The sequence below is a fragment of the Pyxicephalus adspersus genome, chromosome 6, assembly GCF_032062135.1.
Source record: "Pyxicephalus adspersus chromosome 6, UCB_Pads_2.0, whole genome shotgun sequence".
Classification (NCBI taxonomy): Eukaryota; Metazoa; Chordata; class Amphibia; order Anura; family Pyxicephalidae; genus Pyxicephalus; species Pyxicephalus adspersus.
Genome location: NC_092863.1, coordinates 84,498,550 through 84,513,194, shown reverse-complemented (window position 1 = coordinate 84,513,194; position 14,645 = coordinate 84,498,550). Strand labels below are relative to the sequence as shown.

The 14,645-nt window shown below is 40.4% G+C and overlaps 1 pseudogene; it reads right to left on the bottom strand.

Annotated features, from left to right (window-relative positions):
• LOC140332778 (uncharacterized) overlaps window positions 1-1,191 on the bottom strand; it is a 1,975-nt pseudogene extending 784 nt beyond the window's left edge.
• Between the last annotated feature and the right edge of the window lie 13,454 nt (window positions 1,192-14,645).

Sequence of the window (14,645 nt, the reverse complement as noted above, 5' to 3'; positions counted from 1 at the left end):
TTTCTGGGGCTGGGGTCTGGGTTGGTGGGGTTGGGTTGTGAGTGGGTTGGGGGTGGGTTGGAGTCAGGGCAGGTCTTGCCAGGTTGGGGTTTGGGGCCAGGTCCAGTGGGCCTGGGGGAGGTTTTTGGCCGTGTGGCCTGGGTGGGGTCCTGGGGGGTGTGGGGGCTGGTATTGGAGGAGGATGGTCTGGTAGGGATCGGTAGGGAGGTAGGCTGCCCACGAGCATCTGGGGTTCTGTACTCACCTCTGGTGGACGGTCCCCCTCGGTTGTCATGTCCTTGGTTGTCGCCTTTGTTTCCTGTGCCTCTTAATATCCCAGCGTAGGACCTGGTCCTCTTGGGGCATTCCCGGTACAGATGGTCTTTTCCCCCGCAGATTGCAGGTCTTAGTCCGAGGACAGTCCTTGGACTCGTGCCCTGTGACACGGCAGAGCCTACAGAACACTGCGGGGCAATCCTTACCTACGTGGCCTTCAGCTCCGCACCTTCTGCAGGTCCGGGGCATGTCCTCGTAGTGGAGGATTCCGGGGCATGGGCCGAGGTTGATGCACTGGGGCAAGTGCAGGAGGTCCCCCGTGGTGGCTTCTCTCCTGAGCTTGCATGTGAGGGTCCACTTACAAGTCCAGAAGCCGTTGGTGTCCAGGATCCGGGTTGGCTCTCTCAGCACCGTGCAGAACCTCTTCAGGTATGTGGCGATGTCTTGTCCCGGGATGTGAGGGCTGCGCATGGACACCGTGACTCTTCTTTCCTCCCGTTGAATGGGCGAGTTGGCAACAAAGTTGCTGAAAGGAGATCCGGGTTCTGCCGCCTTCACTTTCTCCCAATATCTTCTGCACACTTGTAGGGACACAAATGTGATGTAGAAGATTCCTCTGACGAAGGCCTGGATGGAGAGGGTCTCGGCCTTGGAGAAGCCTTGGTCGATGACCATCTTCTTTCCAAAGACCTCCGCCGTCATGTCCGGGACCCTTCCGTTCACCTCCTTCAGTTGGAGGACGACCATCTGCTTCATCCAGGGTTCCAGGGCTGGAACCCCATCTGCTGTCTGGCGTCTTCCGCTTGCCTCTGCTCCTGCAGCTGGGGCTGGTCTTGCTGGGGCGGAGGTGGAGGTGGAGGGTCTCTCTTCCTGCACCCGGCTGGCTTGGGCCTGCTCCGGGTGCTTCTTCCTCTCTTGCTGCTTCTTGGGGGCCATCTTCGCCTTCATCTCGGACACCTCGGGCCTCGGCTGCGGCTTCGACTTCAGGCTTCGGCTTCGGCTTCTGGCGTCGGCTTCAGGCTTCGGCTTCGGCTTCTGGCGTCAGCTTCCTCGATGTCCTTGATGGTCGGCTTCTGTGGCTCCTCGGGCTCTTCGGGCTCTTTTGCTTTTGAAAAGGCAGTTTGGTGTCCACTACCGGGGTAGTGACACAAAAGTGGGGGGTAAGGGAAGATCGCAAGCTCGTTCCTGGCATAGGCTAAGCCTCTAACCCAATAGCAGCAAGTAGGTGAAGCCGAATTTAATGGACGATCCTACAGGGCCGAGTAGAGGGTACCTCACCAGGACCAAATGGCTGGGATAGACCAAGCGAGATCCACTGTATCTGCTTAAAAAGCTTCAACACCCCTAAGGGCAAAGGTAGATACTACCTTTAGCCAAAAGGCCGAGAAGCGAGCAAGGGAAAACTAATATCACAGGGATCACACCCTACAGCTGGGGGGAAATGTATCTGCCATCCAGAATCCAGCTCCTGCCATCCTGTACATAGGGTACAGATGGAGTCAGTGACAGGAAACAGAAAATCTCCATTCTTCTTTATTCCTATTAGTGATAGAATTACAGGAAAAATAAGCTTTATGGTTAGAGTTAGGGTTGAAAGTAGAGCTTGTGTGAGAGTCAATTACCAATACAATGGGTAGGTTAATCAGAGGGGGACTTTAGGGTACAGCTTTGTACATCCTAATCATGTTCTACTGATAGAAGTACAATTACAGAGCTCCAGCATATTACACAGCACTGTCCTTTAGAAAAAGCTTACTCTCTAATTTATCAATCATGGTCCAAGGTCAACAGGGGAAGTCAATTAACCTAATATTATTTTTGGAATGTTGGAAGATACTTTTCCCTCGTATTTTGGCCTATTAGGAATGTTGTCACTGACACGAGAAGTCGAGAACTCCACTACTGTGTATTTAAAACAAAAACGTTTTTTTGAAAGGCCAATTTACTTCCTTGTATACTCAATGTCCATTCTAAGACTACCTTAAAATTCACTGTGAATGTCCAGGCAGCCATTTTTCTGAAAAGGGTTTCTTAAATCTATATGTTTAGTAAAGTTACATCTGCTTGAGAAAAAGTGGTAGTAGTAGGGGACAGATGTCCAAATAGCAAAAGTAGGAGTCATTTAGTTAACAAAATAGTTAAAAAAGTGTGCAGATTGTGAGCCTTGACCTTAACATCCCACTAACACTTTATGCAGTAAGTACAGAATAAACCTTACCTAAATCTTCTTATATTGTAAATCCTGATCATTATTAATGCCAGCGGCTTGGAACTTCCTTACAAGAAAGTCCAAGTGAGGTGATGCAATAATGAGAAATGCCACAAGATGAAATGTGGGGCACAGTCCTTGGCAAATAAATTGTTTTTATATTGGCTCTGGTGTATCCTGATTGGGTGACTTTACTTTATCCTCTTTGTGATTTAAAAACTGTCTACTTAGAGGTAATATACAACAGAGTTTATTGCTGCAGTAGTAAAGAACATACTTTTTTTTGGAAGACGACTCAAGATAGAAAACAGGGTAAGTATTTTCAAATGTTTAGCTGTTCAAAAAAATAAAAATAAGAGGTTAAAACTTTTACATTCTTTAGGTGCCAGCAGAAGTGCTAATGTGCTTTCCAGTGCCTGAGATCTTCTACATTATAGTGATCAAACTTATTGATGACATACAAAGCACAAGGTTAGGTAGTATCACCATCCATGTAAATATATCATAATTCATATGTTATAATAAATACATAATCACTGACTCAGTAAAAAGTAAAAATGGAATTCTTTACAGGAACTGATCAGAGAGCACTAGAGATGGGCAAACTCGACTAGAACAAATTTTCTATGGGTTCGGCAAACATTGTTTAATGTTTGTGAACCTGTTTGCTGCCAATCAATGCCAGCAATCACTGCCCACTGTTGATTTAGTAACTAGTGAGAGATGAAGTTTTGAAGTTGAAGCAAACTCTGCCTGCTAATATCTTAAGCACCCCAGCAGTGGCTGCTTGTTACATATCCCCCAATGTCCCGGATTCCAAAGGACTCCTCTGGCTTTACAAAGCTAACCTAGCAATCAGCAAATAAAGGGAATATGCTAAAGCTAAGCAACTAACCCTTGGGGGTCTGTTACTGAGGGCTCTTCTGTGGGTCTTCCACTGATATCTGTGCTAGGGGTTACAAAGTGCCACACTGGGAGTCTATTATTAAAGTTTGCATTGGGGTCTGCACTGGGGGTCTGTTACTACAGTCTGCACTGGAAGTCAGGCATTGAGGTTTGCACAAGGGGTCTGTCACTAAATTCTGCACTGGGGGGTCTGTCCTAGTGGTCAACAGGGGGTTCTTTTACTGAGATCTGCACTGGGGGTTGGTAATGAGGTTTCATTGAAGATCTGTAACTGAGGTCTGAACTGGGGAGTGTTACTAAAGGATCTGTCCTTAAGGTCTGCACTAGGGATGGGGGTCTTTCACTGAGGTCTGTAACTAAAGTTCTGTCACTGGGGTCTGTAACTAAGGTTCCGTCACTAATGTCTGCAATGGTGGTCAGTCACTGAGGGGTTCTGATACTGAGTTATCTAGACCCATTATCCTCACATGCACTTCTACAGTATTGGCCAATGCAACAATCAAGTTACACTGATGGGCTAGAAAAAATGAATGTACTCAATTTTTTGCTTTGTTTGTGATTAACTCACAGTGAGGATTTTATACAGTAACTGACACCACGCTGCCTAATAATAATGTTAAAACAAAAATAATGTACCTGTTCTGACTTACATACAAATTCAACTTAAGAACAAACCTAAAGTCCCTATCTCGTATGTAACCCATGGACTACCTGTACCTGCCAGAAGCTTTTTTCTCTTTAAAATAAAAATTGGTAACAGTGATATGAATTTTAGGTTCTTGTTATATACTTTAAATGTTTGCAGAGACTCTGTTACTGTGGGCACCAAGCTGCTGCCCTGGCCTCATGCTAAGCCATTCTTGGAGCTTGCTGCTACCCCCTCTCCCTTCTTTTGGCCCATCAATAAAGTGGGTGTTTGCATTGGTCTATAGGTATGTGCAGAGACAGTGCTTCTTTCAGCTAATGTTCTTCAGAGCAGCATTTAAAAGCTAAAAAAAAACAAAGTTTACAACCCAAGGAGATTTAATGGCTTAATTGGGTTCTTCGAGGAAATTCTAAATATGGAATTTGGCTTCTTTGTAGTAAAACAACAACTGTCAACCAAATAAAGGGTAATTACTTATGCAAACTTTAATAACTTAGATAAGCGAACAAATTTTACAGAACTATAATTAAATAGCAGGCTGGAACATGATGTTTTGTCTTTATCATAGTCCATTTATTTGCTGAAGTAACGACTTAGCTTTGCAGACTCGTATGCTGTTTCTTTGTCTGTAAGACATCTGTGTGTTCCTGCTTTGCATAGTAAATTTTCCCTTAATATATAATTTTAGATTTTTTTTTTGTTTTAGTTTATGACTCTTGTTTTTAATTGCTATTGTTTTCAGAGGCACAAAAAAGGAAGGCTGTTTTAAAGGGAAAGTAGAATAAATTCTCAGTAATCACATATTGTCAGTTTATCCAGTGCTTACCTTCAAGCAAACCTGTACCTATCCCATTCAGTGCAAACCAAGATATTTACATTACTGACCTTTACCTGCAGCACATACTTACCTTTCCATCATTGTGAGTGACTTTTAATTTTAAAGCCTGACTCACACCTTGTTACTCTTTTACCCATAAACACCTGAATCTTTTGTTATATGATGAAAAAGTATTAATTCTGGCATATGCTGGCAGGGCATTCATGTTAGATATAGGGAAATTACATTAATGTAGTACCTTGAGGCGGGGGGTCATTTTAAATTCTAAGTGACTAATTCTAAATAAGAAAAAGTATAGGTGCTTATTTAAGCAGTTGATTGGCTTACTTACTTACTTAGATTAACACTTGCAGGTGCACCCAGAACTAAAGGTTATTGAATTGCTGGGGATGTAAAATGCTTATGTTTTTGGCATTGGGGGCAATGTCGGTGGGTGGTGTTTGGTCCAATTTAGTTAAGGAAAAGAAGGATTGAATTGGCCTTTAAGGGTTCAGGTTGGTCCAGGTGGAGTATGAGTGAACCCCACTCTGTAACCAATGTCGGACTTCTGCCACCAAGAACTACCATACAACATTTCCAACAATTTTGAAGTGGCAGCCTTCATACATGTCTCCTTTTCAAACATGTCTCCTTTTCTCATTAGCATTCATAGAATCAGGTGTAACAAATGGGATACATCTTGCCATCTGCGGATGTTTTGATTGTCTGCTGTACTTTATGCAGGTGGAGACCCCTAATAATAAGAGGTCAGCAGGTTTCCTAGCAACCGCCAGGATGCTAATTAGTAATTTAGTCTCAGCAATTAGAGTCTTATAAATTTAATAGAAGATTCATATGAACAAAAAATAAAATACAAAAATGGGTTGAAACTTCATTATCCAGCTCCAAAAAGATAGAAGCTGTTTTTTTATGTCCCATAATTATTTTCCCATGAATCAGTACAAGCGAATGCAAGATGGAGATGTGCAGGACTCATTTACAACCACACACATTGTATACTGCAGTATAACGTGTCATAATATTTATTACGTATCCTTGACTATAGTATTGGAACAATCTCTACCTGTGCCCAGACTATGGGCATGGATAACAAGCATTAAAAGAGCTCTAAAGTTATCCGTCACTGGCCGCTCAAGTTGCTTTTAAATTGAAAATATGCATTGTCAAAAACAGGATCACACTTTATTTATATATTGTAGTTCTGAGGTATCTCACAGACCATTCTTGTAAAACTCCTGTATGGCTGTCTGCCATTTAGCCAACCATCAGCCACAACTACAGCTGAGCCCCCGTGTCTTTTCCATAGATGTTTCTTGCAGCATACGGCATGCAATTGTAGTTTTGAAGCGGTAACTGCACTGTTTCACAGCTGCCCAGCAATGGCCACTCTGAGAAAAGTCCTAAAAAGTTTCAGTTGTTCAACATATTAGAAGCGCTTGCCATTTTTAATTTTTCTTATTATAGGGCTGGCAGCTTGATGCATTTGCTTTTAATAGAAATAAAGCTAAAGCATTCAAAACTTGTGCTGTACACTTTAAACATGTATTTAAATTGGTTATAAATGCAGAGATGAATGAAAAATATTTAAAAGTTCTGTGTATGACCTGAGCACATATCCCTTCAATCGGCTACACAACCTAGGTTGTCTGTCACCTAAAGAGCAAAGATCATCAGTATTTACCAGGCGCTAATCTCCCAATCTAACTACTAAATTAGCCCCTGCTCACCCTTGGGAATCTATTTGCCCCGTCCCAGAAGACTGTTGCCCCCAAGATTTCAGTGTGTACAAAGGATGGCATCTGGGGATGTCACAGATCCCTGCAGGTCCAGGGACTCATTCAGTGTCACCCACCTTACACTCCTCTGCTGCCAGCACCAGCTCTGCTAAGGCATCATCTCTGCAGCTCACCTCCTGGTCCAGGTCATGTGACTTCCAGTCAGCAGCTCCACTACCTCAGAGGACTAGAGTGTTTCACAGACGCGCTCCCCCTGCTGGTGGAGATGTGAACACCACCAACCTCTAGTCTCCAGGACTCCCTCTCATGGTAGGATAGGATGCAGCAGGTCACATGGCTCCACTCATCACAGGCCCTGCCCTTAAAAGGAAGTGAAGGGCAACAGGAAGTTGCCTGAACAAGGAGTTCCTTTTGCTCTGCTTCCAGGTTCCTGTTTGTTTATTCTCTTGCTCCAGATTCTTTGTGTACTGACCTCAGCTTTACCTTTACTACTCCTGATCGCTGCCTGCCCTGCCTTCTGGCTTGCCTGACTACTCTCTGCTTCTAGCCCTTGTACCATGTCCTGTTTCTGCCTGTTAGCAGTCACCTGCCTCAGCGTGCAGGGGGGCCGCAGCACAACATCCTCACGGCTCTGATGAAGACCCGGCTGCTGCTTAGACTCTGCGCCCTGTGCACGTATCTACCTACTGATCTGGTGACACTGAGGGTCCACCGTCCTGCCTTGCAGTACCGTGACAGGGGAGAACTGACAGAGAACCGGGAGCAGGGGCAGTTGCCCAACAAGTCTATTCAGCTTTTTCACTCCATCGTCACACAGTTCAGTCTGGGCTTCCTGAAAAGGTAGTGACCCTGCCAGCCTTTCTTACTTTTTTTTTTTCCTTATTCTGTATTTTTCTCTGAACCTCTGAGCAAAACCTAACAAGCTGCAATCTCACTGAAAGTTTACTAAAGTTTAATAACTATGTACAGCAGAGCCCTGGTGTACCAACGTGTAGGCCCGCTGTATAAGGGTAGGTTCAGACCTGCAGTGGGAGTCAGCAATCCTGTGGATCACTTAGCGGCTGGCAGCACCTGCACTGTAGCATTGGTTCTTAAAGAATCAGTGTTTGCTCGTGGGCGGATGCTACGTTTAGAATCTCCTCTGGGGCAGCGGTTCACTGTGGTGAAGCAGCAGTAACCGTGCTGCAACCTCATCACCAGTCTGAACATAGCCTGAGGTTCAGTTCACATTAGTTGTTTTTGCAAGAGCTTACTATTTATTCTCTGCAAAAGTCGGTAACATTGCAATAAATAGTTTAGTTTTTTTTCCAGGCAGTAGAAGGATTGCTGTGTATTTTTTCCATGCACCATTCAAGGGTGTTTTACCACCACAGTCATCTATATAGACTGAAATTTGAACTGCTTGTCACTACTATGTGAGATTTTTTTAAAGCATTTAGCTTTTTCCTAAACAGTTTGTTAAAAAAAAGTGAAAAAATGCAATGCTTTTCAAGACTTTTGCAAATGCCTGGGAAATGTTTTTAACTGTCAGTGGTGGCTGGGTCACTTTACAATTTTTTTTGTTTCCTCAAGTTGTGTGGGAAGGGAAAATACCCTTATGCAGACATCAAGTGAAACCCTGACAAAGTTTCTAACTTTCTTTTATAATTTAAAACATTAACATTTAGATAAGAGGAGAATTTATACATTAGTTCACATACTTATTATTTGATGTGAATTTTTCTGTAGGATTCTCTTCCATATATATTATAATCTTCTGTGTTTGAGGAATAAAACAATTATTGACCCAATTATATATATAAATATATAGTTTGTTATGCAACTATAGTATCGGCACATTCCTGATGCAGCTCCACCCTAATATCACAGGAATGTTAATCATATAATGCATTGAGCACCTTATAAAAATAAAACATAAACAGACATTAAAAAGAGACGAAAGGTCACTGGTTAGAAGAAATGTAAAACAAGGCCAGATCATAGCTTGTGGCATTTTCCCATCAGATGATGTTACATTGCTTGCCCTCATTCCCACATACTGTCATGAACTGAATCATCTTGCAACATTATGTTTTATGCAACAGGCATAGGATCAGGCCATAATGCCAGTACTGAAACTTAGAAATCAAATGAGATTTACTATTTGCACAGCTAAATACAGCTTACAGAAACATTGTGGCCTAGATAGAAGCAACAAGAATATCATTGCTGACTTCTGTATTGTTTGGTCATGGTAAATATGAATATTATTATACAAATAGAGGCAATCGCTGGATCTATATATTATTTATACACTGTAACAAATTAAACACTGCGTGGTCTGCTGTGGTGTTATTTATTTTTAATGACACTCAACACACCCATGAATAGCATTGTAACTTGTAGAAAATCACAATGAACTGATGTAATCCATATGTGCCTTGTGGTTCACTGTGTTGGCAGTCCAACTAAAAGGAATGGGCTGATTTACAGGTCATCTCAAACGTCTAAAAAAATCCAGTCCCCCCAGTCAATATTCGGCATTGTTTTTTCTTTTTGTGCCCTGTTATTACCTAATTTATTTTTAGAAATGCAGTGTGATTGTGCATTTTATTTTCATGTGATCAAGCTGTGGGTGGTGTGTATTGACCCAAGTGTTGTTACCAAACCAACCCGAGTGGAGGAACCATGCCTGCTAGGAAATAAAAGTCTCTAAACTGGTAGAATGTTAACAACGTACTAGTGTGTACTGATAAAAGAACAGCAGCATATGACCTGAATCCTGTAAGTATGTTCAAAATGTTAGACTGACAGCACTGGCTAGAAAATAAAGGCCTATTTTTTTTTTGTTTTAAAAAAGCTCAGAGTGCTGACACCTCCTTCCCTCTAGAACAGAGGTCCCCAACCCCCAGTCCATGGCCCACCCAGCTTCATTGTTATAGTTTGTTACACACTTTATGGAGGACACACCGCCATCTACTGGTGGCCAACAATAATGCACAAAAGATCCTTTAGGAGCATGTGACCCATAATAACCAACTCAGAAGTAAAAAATATTTTAACCTGTAAAAAGTGTGTTTGTGTGGGGAGGGGGTAAAGTGACTTAGCACATGTGATTATCATTTTTCACCTTCTAAATAAATGTTTTAAACATTACACACCATGGATGTTTTTGTCACACTGTTTTTTTTGTATTTCTTTTGATCACTGTATATTTTCTAGCCTAGTTTACCTAGTTTATTTAAAACTGTGTTTATATTCAGATCCATTTATGTTTGAATATATAAGGTAACAAATATCACAATAGCTTCTGGTTGTCAGAATGGTCAGAAAATCATGACAGTTTTATTATGTGTCCTGATAAATCCAAATGATGCAACAAACTCAACATTATTGTAAATAGACCATATTAAATCTTATTTTTGGTATGCAGAGGTTTTTATGTTAAAATGTTTGGACAATCACCACAAATATCTGTCAGTAAGGTAATAAAGAATAGCTGACTCATTTAGGAGAGTAAAATTATATTTTTTATTATCCTTGGTACGAAGTTTGTGAGCACTCTTGGCCATCTTTTTACACAATCCATGGCTTTAACGTTTTACCCAGAGAAGTAAAATAACAATTAGGTTTATGTCCATCAACATCCTAGTAAAGGATAAATGTCCTACTACTTTTATGAATTCGTCCCCTAGACATATTTTGCTTATCATATACAGACATGAGTATTTGTTATTTCTACTTTCCTACCATCCAAGTGACATGGACACTTTACACAATTTGACATTTTTCCATTATAGCTGTTTTGGAGAGATTTTGCACTTATTTGTCAAAAAGCCCCATTTCTGCTTGCATAATGAAGTGAGAGCAGAAGGAAATACTAAAAATACCATATGCTGTACTAATAAGGGTGACCTTCCAAGATATCACATAAGTGATAGAGCTGACATCACATCCCTCTCACAAAGACAATCATTATCTGTGTCATCTGACATGAAAAGTAACCTTTCTTTAATCACAAATTTTTCTTTCTGGGGTCAGTATTAGATTGAGGCAATCACATGGCATTATCTTGGCATTCTAAACCCTCTTCCCCAACAAGGTGATCTGCCCATCACGTGGCGGGTTTATAATGTTCTCTCTGTGCTGCTTGTGTCACTGATCAACCATTGGGAATAATAGGAAGTTGGTCAGATTGTTAGGCCAATATATTAATACTAATACACACTTAACAATAACTACATGTCTTTGCACTGAGAATAGAAAAGAATACCTCCCTTCAAATATGCAGGAAATGAAGACATCCAAATTATTATTATTAAACAGGATTTATATAGCGCCAACATATTACGTAGCGCTGTGCAGTAAATAGGGATTGCAAATGACAGACTAATACCGACAGTGATACTGGAGGAGAGGACCCTGCCCTGAAGAGCTTACAATGTGGAAGGTGGGGGAATGTCACACACAATAGGATGGGAGATATGTAGTGGTGGGAAGTAGTGGTGGTTTCAAATGACAGAAGAAGACGGGTAGGCAAGTTTGAAAAAATGGGTTTTGAGCGCTCTTTTAAATGAGCAGAAAGTAGGAGCAAGCCAAATAGGACGAGGAGGACCATTCCAGAGAGTTAGGGCAGCTCTAGACAAGTCTTGTATCTGTGCGTGTGATGAGGTTATGAGTGAAAGATACAGAAAAAAATAGAATCATTGGGATAGATAAAGAACCCCCCAATACCAGTACTTTGTGGAACCACCTTTTACTTGAATTACTGTCTTGAATCTATAGGGATACTTTTATACAAACTTTGTACATCTAGACCAGTGTTTCTTGACCAGAGTTTGCTAGGGTCCCTTGAGCAATATGGGACTTTCAGAATAGTTTTACAGATACCAATGAATTTATTTATCACTTGACATATTTATTAATTGATGTGATGTTTCTCAAGAATTTTCTTCCATTAAAATCTTCTGTGTTTGAAGAATAAAACAGTTACTGACCCAATTATATATATATATATATATATATATATATATATATGCAGTTTGTTATGAAACTATAGTGTCTGCACATTCCTGATGCAGCTCCACCCTAATATCACAGGAATGTTAATCATATAATGAATTAGGGCACCTAGTCTGTAAGGGTGGCAGCCAATCCAATGGTTAGCAATGTAAGAGGGTACCTAAAGAAGTTGTTAGGTGTTCCTTGATCAATTACCAGTTTGTGACTCTCGGGTCAGATTACCTAATACCAATGACCTTTTTTGGCTATCTGCAATTGAGACATTCTTCAAAATGATCATAAATGTAAGGGACATTCTTCCCACTGACCAACAAGCTAATGTACTGTGAGTTGTGGATCTGAAAATTATTTCAAGGGTTCCCTCATGTTAATAAGGTCAACAAACACTGATCTAGACTGTGCAATATTTTCTCCCTCTCTGTACAAAACTGTTCAATTTGGATGGTGGCCCACTGGTGGACTGCAATATTCGAGTCATTACACAGATTTTGAATAGGTTACAACTTTGGGCTCTGACTAGGCCATGCAAGGGCATTCACCTTTCTCTCCTTCAGCCACTGCATGGTCAGTTTTTCTGTGTGGTCAGTTTTGCTAAAGTTATCACGTTTGCTCAATTTTCTTCAACCTCCCTAGCGGTAACCCCGAGTGTGACTCAGGGTAGAAAAAATTTGCTAAAAGCGGTAACCCCGAGTCACATTTGGGGTATGTAAATCTATGGGAAGGTTAGTAAATAGAGCCTTACCTGATCCGCCGGCGTCCCGTGCTGTCCATCGCCGCGATCTTCGTCTTCTTTCTTCTTCCTCCGGCCGGCTTCTGCACACGATGAGTCACCGGGGAGTTCCCGGTGACGTCGATGCGTGTGTACGTTGCCGGCGGGGTGGGGCGGGAAATTCAAAATCTATTTGTATTGCATTCACACATACAAAATAACTGTATTGAATGCAATACATTGGATTTATATGTGTAAAAGCAGTACATTGTTTTCAAGAATTTTTTTTTTACAGTATATATATAATAGTATGAGTATAACGTATATTTTTTAAAAACATATAAAAAAATTAAAACTTTTTTTAAATATATAGATTTTTTAATTTATTCAATTTATTGTTTTTACATGATTTTGTGTTTCAAACGTTATTATACTCATACTATTATATTATACTGTAAAATAAATTTTTAAGAAAAACAATGTACCGCTTTTAGACATATAAAACCGGAAAGAAATCTCCCGCTAGGGAGGTTAATCTGTGAGCAAATTTTGCAGTAAAAGAACAGAGGTGTCTATAGAGAGCCATTAGTAGAGTTGTTTTAAAATTCTGTGTGGTGTAGCTTCCTCTCTTTGCTTTATTTATGTCACTTTGGCAATTTAAATATAGTAGTTTATTCATTTCCAAATAATTGTTCCTAATTGCAATATGTTGAACCCATTAGGAAATATTGTACTCAGCTAAAGGGAGGGGGTGCAGTTGTCATTTCAACACTTGTTTGAATATGGAAAATTTTGCACAGACCACAAAGCCGCTGTGAACATTCAAATATTTAAATATTTCTGGGGTAAAACTTGATTTGGGCTTGCTGTTAGTAATATTCTGAGAAGGGGAAGAGGGACACATTATAGCACACATTAGTCTTGACTTACTAAAATTCTCCAAGACTGGAGAAGATATACTTTCATGGGAGAACCTGGGTGATCATTTGTGGCACATGTTTTCACTGTTGGACCAGATCCATTCCATTTGCTGGATCTCCCAGGTTCATCTTTGATAGTTTGTCTTCTCCAGTCTTAGAGAGCTTTAATAAATCAGGCCCATAATGTAGGACAAGGACTTCATTATGCAAACATAATAAATGAAAATATATTGATGAATCCAAATGTTTTTTTTTTCACCACCATTTTCTTTTTAAATAAAGGTTTAGTGTTCTGAAACACTTTTGATAGGTAAATGTCAACTTTTGTAGAGGTCTATACATATTTAAAATATACAAAAAACTGCACATTTGGTACAACTCATAGATATCCCTTCTGATCCTGAACATTGACTGGTGGTACTTTGAAGATTGTGATGGCGCTATACAACTGTTGAAATGTTTAGAAATGTTGCTGTAACGTGCTTCTCTCTGATGTTTTGTAAAGTGTAAATTAATTTTTCACTCTCCATAAAATACGCCAATCCTCTACTAAAAATAACATTGTTATTTTTATACTGCCAAGTGTCTTACTTCTGTGTTTATATCATGGCCAGCTGCAGATACCAATGTAAACAGATACATCCATTATTATGTCCTCCATAACACAAATTTACTAAGTGCTGCTACAAGGACTTGTTCTGGTGGTGTGCTGTGTGTGGTAGATCAGGCAACACAATGCTACTTAATAGTCCTTTTGCTGACATTCAAAGTAGAAGTGGTCATACTTATTTGCAGATGTTGGACCGGCCCTGATACCACATATAAGAATACCCTTATCATATTTCATGAAGACACCTGAAGAAACAGTGAACATCAATTCAACAGTTTAGGTTTCAAAAGTTTTGTTACCTATCCAGCATTAAATGAGCATTGGCAGCATTTCCAACATCCAAACAAATATACCTTTTATTATTATTTAGTATTTTTATAGCGCATACATATTACACAGTGCCTTACAAAGAACATAGTCATGTCACTAGCTGTCACTCAAAGGAACTCACAATCTAATGTCCCTACCATGGTCTTATGTCAATAACACAGTCTAAAATCAATTAGGTGGGCACAGAAAGAACCTTCAAATTCCTGGTATGCAGATAATGTCCCGGCTGGGATTTGAACCTGTGACCTAGCACTGCGAAGGCCAGAGTGCTACATGCACCACCATGCTGCCCAAACAATTTAGTTTCATATAAAATAAATCCCAACCTGTACAAAACTTTTACTACAATCTCTATCAAACAAAAGATTTTGTTCTTGAAAGACTGCTACGGTATAACACAATCAATTTCTCCTATCCCAGTGCTCCACATTATGCATTGTACACAAACTAGCTTAATTATAAAGCTTAATTATAAATATTCATAT